The sequence below is a fragment of the Triticum aestivum genome, chromosome 4D (genome assembly GCF_018294505.1).
Source record: "Triticum aestivum cultivar Chinese Spring chromosome 4D, IWGSC CS RefSeq v2.1, whole genome shotgun sequence".
In the NCBI taxonomy this organism is placed as follows: domain Eukaryota; kingdom Viridiplantae; phylum Streptophyta; class Magnoliopsida; order Poales; family Poaceae; genus Triticum; species Triticum aestivum.
This window is the reverse complement of record NC_057805.1, coordinates 116,438,075-116,459,447: the sequence shown is the minus strand read 5'-3', so window position 1 is coordinate 116,459,447 and position 21,373 is coordinate 116,438,075.

Here is a 21,373-nt window from a genome sequence, read left to right as displayed (position 1 = left end):
ACCCCGTGAGCGACGGCAGCAGCGGCCTTTGCGGCTGCCAGAGAGGCGCAGCATTGGACGGCGCCGTCCAGCGCCGCCCAAGCCACCCGAGGCCGCCGCGTGGCCATCCACTCGCCCGTGAACACTGCAGCTCATCGTCGTGAACTGGTAGGCGCGGAGCGCGCTCCCTGCCGCCGCCGTGCCCGTACGGCCGTCCCGTCGAGGATCGGAGCATTACGCCTAGCCCGACCGAGGTTTAGCAGAGGAACGACACCAGTGATCCTCCCTGATGGTGCCTAGCCTCTTAAACCCCCTGCCCAACCCCTGCCTCGCCGTAATCGCTCGCCGAAGATATCCCGTTCACGGCCACCCCCTCGGATCGCCTATAAAAGGAGGCCCCGAGCTCGAACTCGAACCCACACCACCTCTACACACCACCAATACCACGCCAAGCCACTGGAAGAGCCCCGAGGGAGCCTTCTTCCCCAACTCCGGCCGCCTCGACCCGCCACGAGACCCAGCTCGATTCACTCCCCACCCACCGGAGTACTCCACCATCGCCCGAACCACCGTCCGCCGGAGAAAGTGTCGCCGTCGACGTGGTGCTCTCCGACGGCCAAGTCCACCACCCACCGACACGGAAGAACACCCTGAACATCTTGGTACCCTCCGATCTCTCTGTCTCGCCGTGGTTCAACGCCGGCGGCCACCGCAGCCTTCGGGCGCCGGCGAAGTTTTAAACCTGACGGGTGGGACCCCCCGTCAGCCTCTCTTCTTTTTCCCCCTCAAACCGTTTTCTGAAAGCGCCTTCGGGCAGAATGCGTTTTCTCTTTGGGCTGGCGCATTTCATTCCGAACCGTTTTCTGTTTTCTCAGTTCAGTCCCTGGTTCTTTTCTGTTTCATCACAGATTAGTCCCTGGACTAAAACCCTTATATCTTTTTAATAAAAGATGATTTTGATTGATTCCTTTTCTGTCAGTCTTATATTTTTGTCTAGTTTTTTATAGTATTTATTTGGAAAAAATTTGGAATAATTTTTATGCACGCAACGAGTTTCACGTTAGTATACGGTTTCGTTATACCGTAGGTTCCGGAGGAGGTAACGGAGCCGCAAACTTCGCCGAGCTAGACTCCGACTTCTCCGAACCAGGCAAGCATGTTTGAACCTTTGATATGATAGGTGTTTTGCATGTTTGCTTGAATGGTTGTGCATGGCATATGAGCATCGGTGAGTTTTTCGTTGCATGCAAGGCAACTATCCGTGTGTTTCGAAGTTACTGTGATCTTTGATGAGAGATGACCTGATCATGTGGTGACATGAAAGGTAATAAGATGGTATTGTTGTAGCATGCCAGTCTTACGTCATCCGATAAACTCCGACGTTAACGTGGACTGAACCACGTTACCGTTCTTCCCCTTTCGTGCTGCCACATGTTTTCTGCAAAGAATACGGTTTAGTAAGTTGCTAACCTCTTTCCTTGTACACACCAAATAGAGGGGCCGGGATGAGGGTTCCATGGCCCTGGATTAAAGCCAGTCATCCGGTCAGGGGGCATGGGTGTTTCCGGTTGGGACCGAGAGGGGGGCACCCCTTAGAGCGAGCGGTATAAATTTGATCCCATGCTACGCGAGGTTGTAGCCTCCCCGTCTCAAGGTTTTTCTTGAACGTTGCCGAGGGTGATTCCTGGCATCGAAATGTTGAATGGGTGTGTACTGGTTAGATGTGTTTCTCCTAAAACACCGTAAACGGAACTAGTCCCTTGTGACTACTGAAATCCGTTGGCTGTGGTTAAAAGTACAAACTCTGCAGAGTCAAATCCCTTCGAGTCATCGTGTCCATGGTCAAGGACCGTGGCCAGCATATCCATATCCATGTCAGTCCCTATGTCAGTCTCCATGGTAAATCCCCGGTGAACAAATCTCGAGTGGTAAACCCGGTTGAATCGTTATTCCTGTGGATGGACTAAGTTTTTGTTTATCTCGTACCTGAATATTTCCTTGAAATGATTTAAATTCATGAGCCACTGAAATATTAAGCTATGAAATATAAGCCCTTTATGTGATGTCGCTCAGGCGTCCGACTGTGGCACTCTTGTCATTTACTTTTGATATAAGCCCTTTATGTGATGTCGCTCAGACGTCCGACTGTGGCACGCTCGTTATTTACTTTTTATATAAGCCCTTTATGTGATGTCGCTCAGACGTCCGACTGTGGCACGCACTGTCATTTATTTTCCACTATAAGCCCTTTATGAGGTGTCGCCTTGACGCCCGACTGCGGCATTGTTATTTCATTTGTACCCTTCCGAGGAGTCATTCAGACACTCGATTGGCCTTCAGCATTACGTGGGGATTTCGGGAGGACTACCGCCCGACTTTCCTTTTTATTTCCCATGCATAGCTATTTTATTATCTGAGTGCGCTTTATTACTCTGTTCATATGCATCATGTTTACATTTGTTATATCTTATGTCCGAACTGTCTTGCGAGTACTTTCATAGTACTCACCTGGCTTGTTGATTTGGCCAGATGTTGACGAAGGCGATCTCATGGATGAAGAGTTTGATAGTGAGTCCGACGCCTAGAGGAGTCCCAGTCAGTCCCGTGCGATCCTGGATATTGGTCACTTGTATTATATACGCTTCCGCCACCCACAATAAGTATCCTCGAGCCTCACTCCGACGCTCGAAGAGTTGTTAGATTCAGGAGTCATGTCATCCACTTCATTGTGACATACCCACCACCGCTTTTATTGTGAGTCAGTAGTATGCCACCCTATCCGCCTCTATGTTTTATTGGCGTGCTTGTAATAAATTGTTGAGCCGTCTCCGCTCAACCTTGTATTATATTTAGTACTCCTGGTTTTTCTTCTGTGATCAAGATATTGTCTACCAGTGGGAAGGATTCTTCTCTACTGGTCCGTAAAAGGGATTGGTTTCTCAATAAATATTTTTATTGGAGAACCGGTCGTGACAAGCTTGGTATCAGAGCCAGGCTGACTGTAGGAAGCCACTAGGTGCGATCGCTAATCGGTTATTAGCGTTTTTAGTGCTTTTTCAGCATTTTGCAAATGTAGCTATTTTCTGTTGGTCATCATAAATTTATGATTTGACTACTCAGAATTTTTGCCTACTTTTGTAGATGGCTCGCAACAACTACGAGACTCGGGTGTTCACTAATGTGCCCGAGGGGTTTGTCAAACTCCTCGGTTCCATCACCAAGCTCGCGATCGGGCCAGCAACTCGTCCAGAGTTCACGCTTTACCAGCACAAGGTCAGCGACGACGTGTCTATGCACCAGGCCGTGGTGCAATTGAAGGGAGGACGTTTTGCATCTCGCCACTTCCGTTTTGTGGGAAGGGCCATGCCTACGGAGAGGCATGCCATGCAGATGGCTGCCCGTGAGGCGATAGCTCGCCTTCGGGATATTCTTCCTTCGATGAAGACTCGTCGCTACCGCTACCTCCCATGCCATGTGCCATATACTTGTCACTAGGCATTCGCCTGCCATAGGGGAGAGCGGGATGAAGCCATCGAGATGATTGTGGAGTATCTCAAAGCTCTGGAGGCAGCTTTCGACGACCTCGTGGACGGTCTTGTGGCTGCCCGTATGGACTTAGTTCGGGGATATTCTACCAACAGGAGGGAGCTTCTCCAGATGGCACCGCCACTGACATTCGTCTCGTCCTTGGCATCATATTCACCTACCATTTTGGCCACTGCTCGCCGTCTGCCTACCACTGAGGAGTTCGACCGGGTCATTGCTCCTACTCCGGTCAGAGCTGCACCGCCTGCCACACCCACACTACCGCCTGTTGCACCCGCGCCATCTCCTCAGCGCAGTGCTACGCGCCTGGAGCTTATTAGGGAGGAGGTGGAGGTTGAGTCTCCTGCACCGCTGGGTCTTACCCTCGGCAAGGGGAAGGACATCTTCACCATCTCCGTCTGAGTGCGCCTAGTAGCCGCGCGATGTGTCTGCATGTTTGTTGTGTTTTGTATGTGCTTAAATTTGTAGTAGTTGTATGCGCTTCATCCCGGAGGAGTGTGCTAGTCTAATAACATGTCAGGAGTGTGTACGCACATCCTGAGTGATGTATCGTATGTTTGCGTATCGCGTGTAAGATTTGTGCTAAGCAGTCCTTCTCCGTGCGCAGTCAAATATTTTCTTGAAAAATCTTGAGGTCTTTTGAATTTTTGCCTTGCAAAATTTTCCTTGTGCCACACAGTTTTTCTCATGACTTTTGCAAAATAATACCCCAGAGTGGAAAATGTCTCGTCCGTGGACCCGTTCCATGCCAAATACACCCGAAGAAGTTTATGGAACACAGACCAGCAACAACTTCACACAGGGGCAGTCTAGTCAACAGGACAGCGAGGCAGCCTTATCTCAAGTATGCCGCCTCTTCGAACAAAGCCAACAGCAACACCAAGAGATGATGAACCACGTCATCAATATGGGAAACCACCGTGAGCCATACCAACCGCACTCCAAGCTGTCTGAATTACAGAAGACTCGCCCTCCAACGTTTGCTCACACTGATAGGCCACTTGAAGCCGATGATTGGCTTCGAGACATCGAAAGAAAGTTGATTATTGCTCAATGTTCTGATCATGAGAAGGTGCTTTATGCACCTCACTACCTCACTGGAGCAGCTGCCGCATGGTGGGAGAACTTCCTACACATGCATCCCAGTGAACATAACATCACTTGGGAAGAGTTTAAGGAAGGCTTTCGTGGGGCACACATCCCCAGGAGCATCATAAAAATCAAGAAAAGAGAATTTGAGACCTCAAGCAGAGAGGCATGTCCGTGACGGAATACAACGGTCAGTTTACCCAGCTATCTCGTTATGCCTATGATGAGCATATGACTGAGAACAAAAGGATGGAAAACTTTTTGGACGGCCTGGCGCCAGCATTAAGATGCCAACTGGTCGTACACACTTTCCCAGATTTCAAAACTCTGGTTGACAAGGCCATTACTTTGGAGAATGAGCGCCGCAGTCTGGAGGATATCCGTAAGCGGAAAAGGGACAAGACGACTCTTGCTCGCAACAATCGAAGCAAGACTGAGGTTCAGAGGAATGAAGCGAGAAAATCCACGACGACTGCTATAAGGCCAACCAGACAGTTTCATTCCAGGGACAAGGACTTCACGTACCGTCCAGGGGTCACTTGCTATGCTTGTGGTGAAGAAGGGCACTATGCCAAACAGTGCCCAAAACCAAGGAACTCGGCCCCCAAGCCGAATAATGGTGGGAACAATCCAGCCCCCAAGCGCAACAATTCAATCCCAACAACAATCACAGGAAGGGTCACCTGAACCATGTGACCAAGGAAGATGCACAGAATGCCCCAGACATCGTACTCGGTACGTTCCCTGTCAACACAGTACCTGCCACGGTTTTGTTTGATTCTGGAGCTTCTCACTCGTTCATTTCGAAGAGTTTTGTCTTGCAACATGGTTTTCCGATTCTTCTTTTGGAAAAATCTATGATTATCAAGTCCCCCGGGAATAAGCAGATCACTGAGAGTTACTGCCAAGGAGTGATTATTGAATTCGAAGGACTAAAGTTTCAAGCTAATCTCATCGTGTTGGAAAATAAAGGACTGGATGTCATCCTAGGGATGGACTGGTTGACCACCAACAAGGGATTTATTGATTGTTTCAATCGGACTGTGATTCTCACTCACCATCATGGCAAGACAATAAAGGTTACAGCTCAAGAGAGACCACGGTCATGGCAGCCAAAGTTGAACAAAGTGGACATTTCAGAACTGAGAAAAGTTCCAGTGGTGTGCGAGTTTCCTGACGTGTTTCCTGAAGAACTACCAGGCATGCCACCAGACCAAGAGATAGAGTTCAGCATTGAACTAGCACCTGGCACCACCCCCATCTATAAGAAACCTTATAGGATGGCACCCTCAGAGTTGGTAGAATTGAAGAAGCAAATCAAGGAATTACTGGACAAAGGATTTATTCGAGCCAGCTCCTCACCTTGGGGTTCGCCAAGAAAAAGGATGGGACACTGAGATTGTGTATAGACTATCGAGCTCTCAATATGGTCACCATCAAAAACAAATATCCGATGCCACGGATAAATGATTTGTTTGACCAGCTCGCCCAAGCCAAGGTGTTCTCAAAAATTGATTTAAGATCGGGATATCATCAATTAAAAGTACGGACAGAAGATATCCCTAAGACAGCATTCACCTCCAGATACGGATTATATGAGTTCACAGTAATGCCTTTTGGACTAACGAATGCCCCCGCATATTTCGTCCACCTCATGAACAAAGTGTTCATGAAATTCATGGACAAATTTGTTGTGGTGTTCATTGACGATATTCTGGTATACTCAAGGACGCCAGAGGAACATGCTGAGCATCTCAGGATTGTCTTGGGAGAATTAAGGAAACATCAACTATACGCCAAATTTAGCAAGTGTGAGTTTTGGCTAAGACAAGTTGGTTTTCTAGGCCATATATTAAACCAAGAAGGCGTGGCCGTAGACCCCGAAAAAGTCAAAGCCATACTTGACTGGAAACCACCAGCCAACGTAACAGATGTACGGAGTTTCCTAGGGATGGCTGGATATTACCGAAGATTTATTGAAGGATTCTCCACTGTGGCAAAACCAATGACACAGTTGCTCAAGAAAGACAAGAAATTTGTATGGACGGAAGCATGCGAGAAAAGCTTCCAAGAGCTCAAGAAGAAACTAACAATAGCACCGGTTTTGGTCGTGCCGGATATACACAAGAGTTTTGAAGTGTATTGTGACGCGTCCCGGAAGGGCCTCGGATGCGTATTAATGCAGGACGGCAAAGTTGTCGCATATGCTTCCCGGCAACTACGGAAGCATGAGGAAAATTATCCTACTCATGACTTGGAGCTAGCAGCCGTCATCCATGCACTCAAAGAGTGGAGGCACTTTCTATTGGGAAATCGTTGTGAAATATATACGGACCATAAGAGCCTTAAATATATTTTCACACAACCAGAGCTAAATTTACGACAACGACGCTGGTTGGAATTGGTCAAGGACTATGATGTCGGCATTCACTACCATCCAGGGAAAGCAAATGTAGTGGCAGATGCCCTCAGTCGGAACCCCAGCCCGGGCAACGACAGTCCATAGAACTTGAGGCCTGAATTTCAGCAGGAGTTCGCTAGACTCAACATGGTGTTAATCTCTGAGGGCACCATATCAAATCTGGAGATACATCCCACCCTAACGGAACAAATTAAGAAGGCCCAGCAGGGACATCCCAGCATCGAAGGTATAAAGAGAAAAATGAGCCTTGGCAAAGCTTCAGAGTTCGTCACAGACAATGAGGGAGTGTTATGGTACGGGGACAGACTTTGCGTACCAAACATTGAGGAACTCAAGCAACAAATCCTAACCGAGAGCCACACCGCTCCATACTCGATCCACCCTGGAGGAACCAAAATGTACAAAGACATTCAGGAAAGATTTTGGTGGCACGGTATGAAAAGGGACATAGCCGCATTCATTGCTTGTTGCGACTCATGTCAGCGCATAAAAGCCGAGCATCCAAAGCCAGTAGGGCTACTACAGCCAAACCGGATACCTGAGTGGAAATGGGATGAAATTGGAATGGACTTCATCGTCGGGCTACCTCGATCGCAACGCGGAAATGATGCCATATGGGTCATCACAGATAGGCTAACCAAGGTAGCACATTTCATCCCCGTGAAGACGACTTACTCCACTCAAAGGCGTGCTAAGCTTTATCTCTCCCGCATAGTTTGTCTGCATGGAGTCCCAAAGACTATAATATCCGACCGAGGCACTCAATTTGTCTCTAAATTCTGGGATCACTTACAACAAGCTCTGGGCACTCAACTAGCATTCAGTACAGCGTACCACCCTCAGACTGATGGACAAACGGAACGCGTGAACCAAATCCTAGAGGACATGCTGAGAGCCTGTGTGCTCACCTATGGATCCAGTTGGGAAGAAAGTTTGCCGTATGCCGAGTTTGCTTACAACAATAGTTACCAGGCCAGCTTACAAATGGCACCTTTTGAAGCATTGTACGGACAGAGGTGTCGTACCCCACTAAATTGGTCAGAGACAGGTGACAGTCGTATCTTCGGCCCAGACATGCTCAAGGAAGCCGAGGAGAAAGTTAAACAGATCAGGGACAGACTCAAGACAGCTCAAAGCCGACAAAAGAGCTACTACGATCGAAAACATCATGAGGTCAGCTTTGAACCCGGTGATTATGTATACCTACGAGTGTCGCCTATGAGAGGCCTGCAACGGTTCAAAATTAAGGGGAAGCTAGCCCCAAGATTTATTGGACCTTTCTGTGTAATTGCACGAAGAGGCACAGTAGCCTACCAGCTAGACCTACCCAAAGAGCTGTCAGACGTCCACGACGTGTTCCACGTTTCACAATTGAGGAAATGTGTAAGTAACCCGGAAAAGCATGTATCTCATGAGGGCATTGATGTGGAACCGGACCTCACCTACAGAGAGCGGCCAGTAAAGATATTTGAAGAGTCTGAAAGGAGGACCCGTCAGAAAACAACTAAATTTTTCAAGGTTCAGTGGAGCAACCACACCGAGGATGAAGCTACATGGGAAAGGGAAGATTTTCTTCAGGCAGAGTACCCACACCTATTTGGGAAAGGGGACGAGATTTTTCCTAAGGGGGTAGGTGTTGTGACACCCAAAAATTTTATTTGGTTTTTTTAAACTTTTATTTGATTTGATGGATGTTATTTAAAATTTTCTTCTAAAGAACTCTCCCTCTCAAAAAATTTCTTTTATGACAAGTGTTTTGTTTGGTTTCACCCAAGACTTGATTTTGGTCTTGGAGGTTTTTCCATCTTTTGTGGACTCAACACCAAATGTTTCTCATTTGGGAAAATTATGTTTGAAAATCTTTTAAATAGCCCTATGGCATTTGGGGTGATCTTTTCCCCTTTTCAAAAATCTCCTCTTGCCATGACCTAAGTGGGAATCCCTCCCAAAAGCCCTTTCTCCACCTTTGTGCCAAGATATACTTCAAATCCAGCAAGTTGAACCCCCCCATGAATTTTCTTCCATTTAATTCTTATCAAAGATATTTTCTGCCTTCTATTCTAGCTCTTGGAGATTTACAAAGGAACTACCTTTTCTCCTTTGAGTTTTGCCTCCAAACCAATTTCCCTGGCTAGTCCTTAGAGCCCTCAACCAAGATCCATGATGGTCCACTTGTCTCCAGTTCAAATATTTCAAATTATACTTGCTGCAAGTTTGGACCAGATTTGCCAAATTTGATGAAATTCATTTGATTTCTCCTCCTAAAAATCTGAGAAAATTCAGGCAATCTCTGGATGCATTGAGAGGTCACCTCACCAAGTCCCAGCTCCAGAAAAATCTCTCTTCATGCCAAATCATTTCGTCGAGCACTTGCAGGGAACTGTTTCTGTCAAAGTTCAGAGTTCAGTTAAACAGTTTCAGTGAGCACTGTCGTTTTCTTCAGAAACCGTTCTCGATCTCGCCAGTACCACGGTGGCGCCTTGCTTCCTGTCCCCTCCTTCTTATCTCTGCGCCGCACGATCACCTGGAAGCTTGCGGGCGTCGACGACGAGCAGGAGGAGGTGCGCCACCCCATGAGCGACGGCAGCAGCGGCCTTTGCGGCTGCCAGAGAGGCGCAGCATTGGACGGCGCCGTCCAGCGCCGCCCAAGCCACCCGAGGCCGTCGCGTGGCCATCCACTCGCCCGTGAACGCTGCAGCCCGTCGTCGTGAACTGGTAGGCGCGGAGCACGCTCCCTGCCGCCGTCGTGCCCGTACGGCCGTCCCGTCGAGGATCGGCGCATTACGCCTAGCCCGACCGAGGTTTAGCAGAGGAACGACACCAGTGATCCTCCCTGATGGTGCCTAGCCTCTTAAACCCCCTGCCCAAACCCTGCCTCGCCATAATCGCTCGCCGGAGATATCCCGTTCACGGCCACCCCCTCGGATCGCCTATAAAAGGAGGCCCCGAGCTCGAACTCGAACCCACACCACCTCTACACACCACCTCTACACACCACCAATACCACGCCAAGCCACTGGAAGAGCCCCGAGGGAGCCTTCTTCCCCAACTCCGGCCGCCTCGACCCGCCATGGGACCCAGCTCGATTCACTCCCCACCCACCGGAGTACTCCACCATCGCCCGAACCACCGTCCGCCGGAGAAAGTGTCGCCGTCGACGTGGTGCTCTCCGACGGCCAAGTCCACCACCCACCGACGTGGAAGAACACCCTGAACATCTTGGTACCCTCCGATCTCTCTGTCTCGTCGTGGTTCAACGCCGGCGGCCACCGCAGCCTTCGGGCGCCGGCGAAGTTTTAAACCTGACGGGTGGGACCCCCCGTCAGCCTCTCTTCTTTTTCCCCCTCAAACCGATTTCTGAAAGCGCCTTCGGGCAGAATGCGTTTTCTCTTTGGGCTGGCGCATTTCATTCCGAACCGTTTTCTGTTTTCTCAGTTCAGTCCCTCGTTCTTTTCTGTTTCATCACAGATTAGTCCCTGGACTAACACCCTTATATCTTTTTAATAAAAGATGATTTTTGATTGATTCTTTTTCTGTCAGTCTTATATTTTTGTCTAGTTTTTTATAGTATTTATTTGGAAAAAATTTGGAATAATTTTTATGCACGCAACGAGTTTCACGTTAGTATACGGTTTCGTTATACCGTAGGTTCCGGAGGAGGTAACGGAGCCGCGAACTTCGCCGAGCTAGACTCCGACTTCTCCGAACCAGGCAAGCATGTTTGAACCTTTGATATGATAGGTGTTTTGCATGTTTGCTTGAATGGTTGTGCATGGCATATGAGCATCGGTGAGTTTTTCGTTGCATGCAAGGCAACTATCCGTGTGTTTCGAAGTTACTGTGATCTTTGATGAGAGATGACCTGATCATGTGGTGACATGAAAGGTAATAAGACGGTATTGTTGTAGCATGCCAGTCTTACGTCATCCGATAAACTCCGACGTTAACGTGGACTGAACCACGTTACCGTTCTTCCCCTTTCGTGCTGCCACATGTTTTCTGCAAAGAATACGGTTTAGTAAGTTGCTAACCTCTTTCCTTGTACACACCAAATAGAGGGGCCGGGATGAGGGTTCCATGGCCCTGGATTAAAGCCAGTTATCCGGTCAGGGGGCATGGGTGTTTCCGGTTGGGACCGAGAGGGGGGCACCCCTTAGAGCGAGTGGTATAAATTTGATCCCATGCTACGCGAGGTTGTAGCCTCCCCGTCTCAAGGTTTTTCTTGAACGTTGCCGAGGGTGATTCCTGGCATCGGAATGTTGAATGGGTGTGTACTGGTTAGATGTGTTTCTCCTAAAACACCGTAAACGGAACTAGTCCCTTGTGACTACTGAAATCTGTTGGCTGTGGTTAAAAGTACAAACTCTGCAGAGTCAAATCCCTCCGAGTCATCGTGTCCATGGTCAAGGACCGTGGCCAGCATATCCATATCCATGTCAGTCCCTATGTCAGTCTCCATGGTAAATCCCTGGTGAACAAATCTCGAGTGGTAAACCCGGTTGAATCGTTATTCCTGTGGATGGACTAACTTTTTGTTTATCTCGTACCTGAATATTTCCTTGAAATGATTTAAATTCATGAGCCACTGAAATATTAAGCTATGAAATATAAGCCCTTTATGTGATGTCGCTCAGACGTCCGACTGTGGCATGTTTGTCTTTTACTTTCAATATAAGCCCTTTATGTGATGTCGCTCAGACGTCCGACTGTGGCACGCTCGTTATTTACTTTTTATATAAGCCCTTTATGTGATGTCGCTCAGATGTCCGACTGTGGCACGCACTGTCATTTATTTTCCTCTATAAGCCCTTTATGAGGTGTCGCCTTGACGCCCTACTGCGGCATTGTTATTTCATTTGTACCCTTCCAAGGAGTCATTCAGACACTCGATTGGCCTTCAGCATTACGTTGGGATTTCGGGAGGACTACCGCCCGACTTTCCTTTCTATTTCCCATGCATAGCTATTTTATTATCTGAGTGCGCTTTATTACTCTGTTCATATGCATCATGTTTACATTTGTTATATCTTATGTCTGAACTGTCTTGCGAGTACTTTCATAGTACTCACCTGGCTTGTTGATTTGGCCAGATGTTGACGAAGGCGATCTCATGGATGAAGAGTTTGATAGTGAGTCCGACGCCTAGAGGAGTCCCAGTCAGTCCCGTGCGATCCTGGATATTGGTCACTTGTATTATATACGCTTCCGCCACCCACAATAAGTATCCTCGAGCCTCACTCCGACGCTCGAAGAGTTGTTAGATTCAGGAGTCATGTCATCCACTTCATTGTGACATACCCACCACCGCTTTTATTGTGAGTCAGTAGTATGCCACCCTATCCGCCTCTATGTTTTATTGGCGTGCTTGTAATAAATTGTTGAGCCGTCTCCGCTCAACCTTGTATTATATTTAGTACTCCTGGTTTTTCTTCTGTGATCAAGATATTGTCTACCAGTGGGATGGATTCTTCTCTACTGGTCCGTAAAAGGGATCGGTTTCTCAATAAATATTTTTATTGGAGAACCGGTCGTGACAACAACACCTCGGAGCTCGACTCCCCGGGACACTGCCACAACCCCTAAATGTCAGGAGGCACCAAGAACAATGTTCTCGTCACAAAACCATCGGAATGATTCCAAGATACCCGCGTGATCCTAAATTTTTTTTAGTGAAATTTGAGGAGAGAAAAGTCAAAACTTCTACGTCAGGAGGCCTCACCAGAGCGATGAAGGGACTGAGGAGTAAAAAGAATCCTACTCTCCGATATATATAATCCTAAGACTCAAAACATTTTTGTTCTAGACTCAACAACGCCAGCGATTCGATCAAGCAGGGGGCTCCTAAGTCGGGGATGGCTCTGATTACCAACTTATAACACCCACGATGTGGCTATATCTCCCACGTGTCGAGGCACAACTTAGAGGCATAACCGCATTGTAGGTTTTGTCGCAAGAAGGGTCATCTTCACACAATCCCATGTAATGAACAAGAATGGGATAAAGAGAGTTGGCTTACAATCGCCACTTCACACAATACTTAAATAAATCATACATCAATCAGAGTACACACATAGACCGACTACGGTCAAGCCAAAAGAAAAGAAGATAACCCAACTGCTAGATCCCCGATCGTCCCAACTGGGCTCCACTACTGATCAACAGGAAACGAAACATAGTAACGACCAAGGTCCTCGTCGAACTCCCCCTTGAGCTCAGTTGTGTCACCTGCACTGGTATCCTCGGCACCTGCAACTGTTTTGGTAGAATCTGTGAGTCATGAGGACTCAGCAATCTCACACCCACGAGATCAAGACTATTTAAGCTTGTAGGAAAGGATGGGGTAATGAGGTGGAGCTGCAGCAAGCACTAAGCAAAATATGGTGGCTAACATACGCAAACAAGAGCGAGAATAGAAGCAACGCAACGGTCGAGAAGCTAGAAGAGATCAAGAAGTGATCCTGAAACTACTTACGCACAACCATAACACAAGAACCGTGTTCACTTCCCGGACTCCGCCGAGAAGAGACCATCACGGCTACACACGCGGTTGATGTATTTTAAATAAGTCAAGTGTCAAGTTCTCTACAACCGGACATTAACAAATTCCCATCTGCCACATAACCGCGGGCGAAAGATAATACCCTGCAGGGGTGTCCCAACTTAGCCCATTATAAGCTCTCACGGTCAACGAAGGATATTCCTTCTCCCGGGAAGACCCGATCAGTCTCGGAATCCCGGTTACAAGACATTTCGACGATGGTAAAACAAAACCAGCAAAGCCGCCCGATGTGTCGACAATCCCGATAGGAGTCACACGTATCTCATTCTCAGGACACACCGGATAAGCGAAGCGTACAGGTACCGACGTAACCCAAGTTGCCAAGGGATGGTCCCGCACGGTGCTCTAGTTTTAAACCAACACTTAGACAAGCACTGGCCCGGGGGGGTAAAATAAAGATGACCCTCGGGATGCGCGACTCCCAAGGGAAAAAGGCTAGGTGAGGCAAATGTAAAACCAAGGTTGGGCCTTGCTGGAAGAGTTTTATTCAAAGCGAACTGTCAAGGGGGTCCCATAAATCACCCAACCGCGTAAGGAACGCAAAATTAAGGAACATAACACCGGCATGACGGAAACTAGGCCGGCAAGAGTGGAACAAAACACCAGGCATAAGGCCGAGCCTTCCACCCTTTACTAAGTATATAGATGCATTAATTAAATAAGAGATATTGTGATATCCCAACAAAGTTCATGATATCCATGTTCCAACAAGGAACAAACTTAATCTTCACCTGCAACTAGCAACGCTATAAGAGGGGCTGAGCAAAGCGGTAACATAGCCAAGCAACGGTTTGCTAGGAAGGGTGAAAAGGTTAGAGGCTGACATGGCAATAAGGGAGGCATGATATAACAAGTGGTAGGTACTGCAACATAGCGATAGAGCGAACAACTAGCAAGCAAAGATAGAAGTGATTTCGAGGGTATGGTCATCTTGTGTGACACCCAAAATTTTATTTGGATTTTTCAAAAAATTTATTTTTGACTTGAGGGAGGTGATTTAAATTTTTCTTCAAAAGAACCCTTCCTCTCAAGATATTTTTCTTATTGACAAGTGTTTTATTTGGATTCACCCAAGATGATTTTGGTCTTGGAGGTTCTTTCTTTTCAGCTGGACTTATACCAAAATGCTTTTCTCTTGGAAAAATGTCCTTTGAAAATTTCTTTAAAAAGCCCTATAGCTTTTGGAATAATCTTTTTCCACTTTCAACAAATCTCTCTTGCCATGACCTATGTGCAAATCCTCTTCCACGAACCTTTCCCCACCTTTGGATCATGATGTACCTCAACTACAGCAAATTGAACCTCTCCATATAATTATTTCCATTTATATCTTATCAAAAACAATTTATGCCTTCTATCTTGATCCTTGGAGGTTTTCAAAGGAGCTACCATTTCTGCTTTGAGTTTTGTCTCCAAACCAATTTCCCTAGCTAGTCCTTTGAACCCTCAACCAAGATCCATGAAGATCCACTGGTCTCCAGTTCAAATTTTTCAAACTATACTTGCTGCAAGTTTGGACCAGATTTGCCAAATTTGATGAAATTCATTCAAATCCTTCTCCAAAAATTCTGAGAAAAATCAGGCAGCCTCTGGGTGCATTTAGAGGTCACCTCACCAAGTCCCAGCTCCAGGAAAAAATTTCTTCACACCAAATCATTTCATCGAACACCTTCAGAGCACTGTCAATGTCATGTTCAGTCAAATTCAGTTAACAGTGTCTGAACCACTGTCGTTTCTTCAGTGTCTGTTGTCGATCTCACCAGTGCTCGGCGTCGCCGTGTTTCTTGTCACCTCCCCCTTGTCCTCTGCACCGCACGAGCGCCTGGATGCTTGCGGGCGTCGGCGACGAGCTAGAAGAGGTGCGCCGCCCCGTGACCGACGCCAGCGGCGGCTTTGCGGCCGCCAGAGGGAGGCGCAGCGCAGACGGCGCCACCCAGCGCCGCCCAAGCCACCGGAGGCCGCCGCGTGGTCTTCCACTCCCCCGTGCGCGCTGCCACCCTCGTCGTGAACCGCTGGGCGTGGAGCGCGCTCTCTGCCACCGTCGTGCCCGTGCGACCACCCCACCGTGGACCGACGCCATTACGCCATGCCCGACCGAGTTTAGCAGTGGAACGGGACCAGTAACTCTCACTGGTGCTGCCTGGCCACCTAAACCCTCTGCCAAGCCACTGCCTCGCCGTAATCGCTCGCCGGAGATTCTCCGTTCACGGCCACCCCCTCGAGCCGCCTATAAATAGAGGCCCCGAGCTCCAGCTAGTACCCACACCACCTCTGCACTCCACCAAGACCCCGCCTAGCCACTGGAAGAGCCCCGAGGGAGTCTCCTTCCCCAACTCCGGCCGCCGCGACCCGCCACGGGATCCAGCTCGATTCGCTCCCGTGCGTGCACCTCTGCCTCCCATCTCTTGCCAGTAGCTCTCTAGTGCATTCCTCCTTCTGACCCGCACTTCAATTCGAAGTTTGCAGCACACCACCGGAGTTCCCCGCCATCACCCGAGCCGCCGTCCGCCGGAGAAAGTGTCGCCGTCGACGTGGTGCTCTCCGACGCCCAAGTCCACCACCCACCGACGCGGAAGGACACGCTGATACTCTTGGTACACTCCGATCTCCCTGACTCGCCGTGGTTCGACGCCGGCGACCACCGCAGCCTTCGGGCGCCGGCGAGGTTTTTCAAACCTGACATGTGGACCCCCCACGTCAGCCTCTCTTCTTTCTCCCCCGAAGCGTTTTCTGTTGGCGCCTTTGGGCAGAGTACGTTTTCTCTGTGGGCTGGCGCGTTTCTATTCGAACCGTTTTCTGTTTTCTCAGTTTAGCCCCTAGAACTTTTCTGTTTCATTACAGATGAGTCCCTGGACAGAAACCCTTATAACTTTTTAATAAAAAGTGATTTTTGAGTGATTCTTTTTTTGACAGTCTTATAATTTTGTCTAGTTTTTTATGGGATTTATTTGAAAAAAATTGGAACAACTTTTATGCACGCGTTGGTTTTCACGTTAGTATGCATTTTTCGCTATACCGTAGGTTCCGGGAGAGGTGACGGAGCCGCGAACTTCGCCGAGCTAGACTCCGAATTCTCCGAACTAGGCAAGCATGTTTGAACCTTTGATATGATAGGTGTTTTGCATGTTTGCGTGAAAGGTTGTGCATGGCATATGAGTATCGGTGAGTATCTCGTTGCATGTGAGGCAACTACCCGTGTGTTCCAAAGTTACTGTGATCTCTGATGAGAGATGGCCTAGTCATGTGGTGACATGAAGGGCAGTAAGTTGGTACTGTTGTAGCATGCCAGCCTTACGTCATCCGATTAATTCCGACGTTAACGTGGACGGAGTCACGTTATCGTTCTTCCCCCTTCCGTGCTACCACATGTTTTCTGCCAGAATGCGGTTTAGTAAGTTGGTAACCTCTTTCCGTGTACACACCAAATAGAGGGGCCGGGATGAGGGTTCCATGGCCCTGGATTAGAGCCAGTCATCCGGTCAGGGGGCATGGGTGTTTCCGGTTGGGACCGAGAGGGGGGCACCCCTTAGAGCGCGCGTATAGAAATTTTGATCCCATGCTACGCGAGGTTGTAGCCTCCCCGTCTCAAGGTTTTTTCTTGAACGTTGTCGAGGGTGATTCCTGGCTTCGGAATGTTGAATGGGTGTGTACTGGTTAGATGTGTTTATTCCAAAACACCGTAAACGGAACTAGTCCCCGTGACTACTGAAATCCGTTGGCTGTGGTTAAAGTACAAACTCTGCAGAGTCAAATCCTTCCGAGTCATCGTATCCATGGTCAAGTAACGTGATCAGCGTAACCATGTCTATGTCATAACCTCGTGGTATATTTTTCTTTCCGGTAAGCGAGCGTGAGTAGTAAACTTGGCTGAACGTTATTCCTGTGGATGGACTAACCCTGTTGTTTATCTCATGCCTGATTATTCTCTTGATATGATTTAAAAATTCATGAACTACTATGTTATGAATGTAAGCCCTTTATGTGATGTCGCTCAGACGTCCGACTGTGGCATGTTTGTCTTTTACTTTCAATATAAGCCCTTTATGTGATGTCGCTCAGACGTCCGACTGTGGCATGTTTGTCTTTTACTTTCAATATAAGCCCTTTATGTGATGTCGCTCAGACGTCCGACTGTGGCACGCACTGCCTTTTATTTCCTATTATAAGCCCTTTATGTGGTGTCGCCTTGACGCCCGACTGCGGCATTGTTATTTCATTTGTACCCTTCCGAGGAGTCATTCAGACACTCGATTGGCCTTCAGCATTACGTTGGGATTTCGGGAGGACTACCGCCCGACTTTCCTTTTTATTTCCCATGCATAGCTATTTTATTATCTGAGTGCGCTTTATTACTCTGTTCATATGCATCATGTTTACATTTGTTATATCTTATGTCCGAACTGTCTTGCGAGTACTTTCATAGTACTCACCTGGCTTGTTGATTTGGCCAGATGTTGACGAAGGCGATCTCATGGATGAAGAGTTAGATAGTGAGTCTGACGCCTAGAGGAGTCCCAGTCAGTCCCGTGCGATCCTGGATATTGGTCACTTGTATTATATACGCTTCTGCCACCCACAATAAGTATCCTCGAGCCTCACTCCGACGCTCGAAGAGTAGTTAGATTCAGGAGTCATGTCATCCACTTCATTGTGACATACCCACCACCGCTTTTATTGTGAGTCAGTAGTTATGCCACCCTATCCGCCGTCGTGTTTTATCGGCGTACATGTAATAAATTGTTGAGCAGTCTCCGCTCAACCTTGTATTATATTCAGTACCCCTGGTATTTTTCTTCTGTGACCAAGATATTGTCTACCAGTGAGAAGGAATTCTTCTTTACTGGTCCGTAAAAGGGATTGGTCTCTCAATAAATATTTTATTGAAAAACCAGTCGTGACAAGCTTGGTATCAGAGCTAGGCTGACTGTAGGAAGCCACTAGGTGCGATCGCTAATCGGTTATTAGCGTCTTTTGTGCTTTTTCAGCATTTTGCAAATGTAGCTATTTTCTGTTGGTCATCATAAATTTATGACTTGACTACTCAGAATTTTTGCCTACTTTTGTAGATGGCTGGCAGCAACTGCGAGACTCGAGTGTTCACTAACGTGCCCGAGGGGTTTGTCAAACTCCTCGTCTCCATCACCAAGCTCGCGATCAGGCCAGCGACTCGTCCGGAGTTCACGCTTTACCAGCACAAGCTCAGCGACGACGTGTCTATGCACCAAGCCGTGGTGCAATTCAAGGGAGGACGTTCTGCGTCTCGCCACTTCCGTTTTGTGGGAAGGGCCATGCCTACGGAGAGGCATGCCATGCAGATGGCTGCCCGCGAGGCGATAGCTCGCCTTCGGGACATTCTTCCTATGATGAAGACTCGTCGCTACCGCTACCTCCCATGCCATGTGCCATACACTTGTCACTATGCATTCGCCTGCCATAGGTGAGAGCGAGATGAAGCCATCGAGATGGTTGTGGAGTATCTCAAGGCTCTGGAGGAGTCTTTCGACAACCTCGTGGACGATCTTGTGGCTGCCCGGATGGACCTAGTTCGGGGCGGTCCTGCCTGCAGGAAGGAGCTTCTTCACACGGCACCACCACTGACATTCGTCTCTTCCTCGGCATCTTATGCACTGGCCATTTTGGCCACTGCTCGCCGTCTGCCTACCACTGAGGAGTTCGACCGAGTCATCGCTCCTACTCCAGTCAGAGCTGCACCGCCTGCCACACCCGCACTACCGCCTGTCGCACCCGCGCCATCACCGCAGCGCAGTGCTACGCACCAGGAGCCTGCTAGAGAGGAGGTGGAGGTTGAATCTCCTGCACCGTGAGTCTTGCCCTCGGCAAAGGAAAGGACATCGTCACCATCTCCGACTGAGAGCGCCGAGTAGCCGCGCGTTATGTCTGCTTGTATAATGTGTTTTATCTGTACGCTAGTTTGTATTAGTGTGTTCGCTGCTTTCCGGAGGGGTGTGCTAGTCTAAATAACATGTCAGGATGGTGTACGCACATCCTGAGTGCTGTATCGTGTGTTTGCTTTTCGCATGTAAGATTTGTGTTAAGCGTTTCTTCTCCGTGCGAAATTGTTTATGTTCTTTTTCGAAAAATCTTGAGGTCTTTTAAATTTTTGCCTTTGCAAGATTTCCCTTGTGCCACACAGTTCTTCTCATGAGTTTTGCAAAATAATACCCCCAGACTGGAAAAATGTCTCGCCCGTGGACTCGCTCCATGCCCAATCAGCCAGAAGGAGTTTATGGGACACAGACTAGCAACAACTTCACTCAGGGACAGTCCAGTCAACAGGACAGCGAAGCAGCCTTGTCTCAAGTATGCCGTCTCTTCGAACAAAGCCAGCAACAGCACCAAGAGATGATGACCCACGTCATCAATATGGGAAACCACCGTGAGCCGTACCAGCCACACTCCAAGTTATCTGAGTTACAGAAGACTCGCCCTTCAATGTTTGCTCACACCGATAGGCCGCTGGAAGCCGATGATTGGCTTCGTGACATCGAAAGGAAGCTGATTATTGCCCAGTGTTCAGATAATGAGAAGGTGCTTTATGCACCACACTACCTTACTGGAGCAGCTGCAGCATGGTGGGAAAACTTCCTACACATGCATCCTAGTGAACACAACATCACCTGGGAAGAGTTCAAGGAAGGCTTTCGTGGGGCACACATCCCCAGGAGCATCATAAAAATCAAGAAGAGAGAATTTGACGACCTCAAGCAAAGAGGCATGTCAGTGACAGAATACAACGGTCAGTTTACCTAGCTATCTCGTTATGCCTATGACGAGCACATGACAGAGAACAAGAAGATGGAAAAATTCCTGGATGGCCTGACACCGGCACTAAGATGCCAACTGGTTGTACACACTTTCCCGGATTTTAAAACTCTGGTTGACAAGGCCATTACCTTGGAAAATGAGCGCCGTAGTCTGGAAGATATCCGTAAGAGAAAGAGGGACAAGACGACTCTTGCTCGCAACAACCGAAGCAAGACTGAGGTTCCAAGGACAGAAGCAAGGAAATCCACGACTATTGATCTAAGGCCAGTCAGACAGTTTCATGCCAGGGACAAGGAGTTCACGTACCGTCCAGGGGTCACTTGCTACGCTTGTGGTGAAGAGGGGCACTATGCCAAACAGTGCCCAAAGCCAAGGAACTCGGCCCCCAAGCCAAACAATGGTGGGAATCATCCAGCCCCCAAGCGCAACAATTTCAATCCCAACAACAACCACAGGAAGGGTCACCTGAACCATGTGACCAGGGAAGAAGCGCAGAATGCCCCAGACATCGTGCTCGGTACGTTCCCTGTCAACACAGTACCTGCCACGGTTTTGTTTGATTCTGGAGCTTCCCATTCGTTCGTTTCGAAGAATTTTGTTTTGCAACATGGTTTTCTGATACTTCCCTTGGAAAAGTCTATGGTCATCAAGTCCCCCGGAAATAAGCATATCGCTCAGAGTTACTGCAAAGGAGTAATCATTGAGTTCGAAGGACTACAGTTTCATGCTAACCTCATCGTGTTGGAAAATAAAGGACTGGATGTCATCCTAGGGATGGACTGGTTGACCACCAACAAAGGATTCATTGACTGTTTCAATCGGACCGTGATTCTCACTCACCATCAAGGCAAGACAATAAAAGTTACAGCTCAAGAAAGGCCACGGTCACGGCAACCAAAATTGAACAAAGTGGACATTTCAGAACTAAGAAAAGTTCCAATGGTATGCGAGTTTCCTGACGTATTTCCTGAAGAACTACCAGGCATGCCACC